Source organism: Penaeus monodon, chromosome 4, assembly GCF_015228065.2.
Source record: "Penaeus monodon isolate SGIC_2016 chromosome 4, NSTDA_Pmon_1, whole genome shotgun sequence".
NCBI classification, from domain to species: Eukaryota; Metazoa; Arthropoda; class Malacostraca; order Decapoda; family Penaeidae; genus Penaeus; species Penaeus monodon.
Genome location: NC_051389.1, coordinates 29458178 through 29460677, shown reverse-complemented (window position 1 = coordinate 29460677; position 2500 = coordinate 29458178).

Genomic DNA, 2500 nt, shown 5'->3' with positions numbered 1-2500 from the left:
TTTGTGTGGTGTGTGTGGTGTGTAATATAATATATATATATAATAGATATATATAGATATATATATGATATATAGATATGTAGTTAGAGGGAAATACATATATATTATATATATTAAGAGTATATATATTATAGTCTGATACATATAAATACATAGATATAGATAATATATAGAGAGATATTATATATATTATATTATAATATTATATATACACACACACACACTACACACACACACACACACACACACACACACACACACATAATAATATATATTATATATATATCTACTATATATATTAGATATATATATATCTCTAATATAGATAGATAGATAGAAGATAGATATATATGTACGTATATAAAATATTCGATAATACACCAGACTTTAGATATAGTTGACTATCATATATTATATATCTATAGATCTATATATATGGATGTATGAGGTATGTATGTTTGTATGTAGTGATATGTGAATATACATACATACATACATACATACCATACATACATACATACATACCATTTACATTATATATATATATATATATATAATATCTATATATATATATATATCATATATAATATGTATATATATAGAATATATATATATAACTATATATATATATATATATATATATACATATATATATATAGTTGCCACTATGGTCCGTAGGCAATAGATTTTTACGTGTGAGATTTTGCAATCTTCACGGTTTTTAAGCTAGAAATAGTAGTATGCCATTTTTTGGAATCGTTTTATGCCTCTAGTTATTCATTACTACGGTTGAATGTTTCATGGAAATCATAACTCCTCTGTCAGATTTAGAAAAGAATGAGAATGCTTTTGTGAAAGATGTTCATTCATTTATATCAGTATTGGGAATAACCTGCAAAATATAAAGTAAAAATTATTTCAAGCTTTTATCATTAATTAGGCAATATGACTTGATAGATATGATTTTACAAAATTTGATTTACAATGTACTGTACAGTATCACTCCCTCCGCTCTGCTTATCGTAAACAAGTTGATTATGTCAATCTGTTAACCTAATATTAGCAAATGGTATGGGCTCTTTTTGCCCCCCCGATATGTATATACGATAACGATATTACATACGTACACAAACGGACACACGCACACACACATACATACACACACACACACACACACACACACACACACACACACACACACACACACACACACACACACACACACACAACACATACAATTGTTTTCTAGACATAATGAGTGCACTGCCACCTTATTAAAGAAAATAAGAATCAGATCAGTTTACCTTTACTGTTTTTTTCCCGAAATTTCAAACACCCTACAAGCCTCATTTACTTCCTCTTCTGTAGCAGTATCATTTCACCTGATGATTACAAAAATAACCGCATAAATTCGAAAAGCAGGGCGGCCACATCAGATGCATGTAGCATGAGACAGGAACCAAAATTTGGCCATTTTTCCCGAAAAAAATACAACCTTACTTCCCAGAAAATGAAACAAAATATTTAGGAAAAAAATCGCTATGGTTACTTCATCCTTATTCTTCATTACATTGTCGGCTTTTTGGAATTGACACCCAAGTAAAAGTTCTTAAACACAAAATTCTAAAAGAAAAAGAGCGTGTTTTCATTTCGCATATTAAACAGCAGATATGCGAATTGCCGGAATAATTACGAGAGATGTGTGTGTGTGTGTGTGTGTGTGTGTGTGTGTGTGTGTGTGTGTGTGTGTGTGTGTGTGTGTGTGTGTGTGTGTGTGTGTGTAAGAGCCGGAATGATGGGCCCTACAAGAGTATGGTGAGGTGGCGAGCTTAGGGTGTAAGGTAGACGACCGAGATATCTTGACTCCTTTATTTGTATAGTAATGATGGAGTAAGGCTGTGCCAAGGAGCGAGGTGTTGCTCCTCGGCTCCCCGCAGGGAGTCTGCCTGTCATCTCCTACAGTAGTCTAAAGATGGGCATAGATCACGTGCTTAACATATGGCAAAACCCTTGGTGATGAAAGGTAGTGTTACAACAATGCAAGCTCTTGTAGAAGGGGATAGACAATACAACATAGGAATGTCTAGTGTGGCAACGAGAGACGAATAAAAAAGGTAAAGCAATGGACATACTTATATGTATGTGTGTGTGTGGGGAAAATAGGCATGTGACAATACATAAGATTTTCAAGGATGTAGAATATAACAACATATAAATAGAATAAAATTGGCATACATATTTCAGCAACATCAACATATATATAGCTGGTTACAGTGTGTGTGTGTGTGTGTGTGTGTGTGTGTGTGTGTGTATGTGTGGTGTGTATGTGTTGTATGTGTGTGTGTGGTGTAAAATGTTGGGGTGTGTGTGGTATTGTGTGTGTGTCTATCTATTTATATCTCTCTCTCTCTCTCTCTCTCTCGCTTTTCTCTCTCTCTCTTTTCTCTCTCTCTCTCTCTCTCTCGCTCTCTCTCTCTCTCTCTCTCTCTCCCCTCTCTCT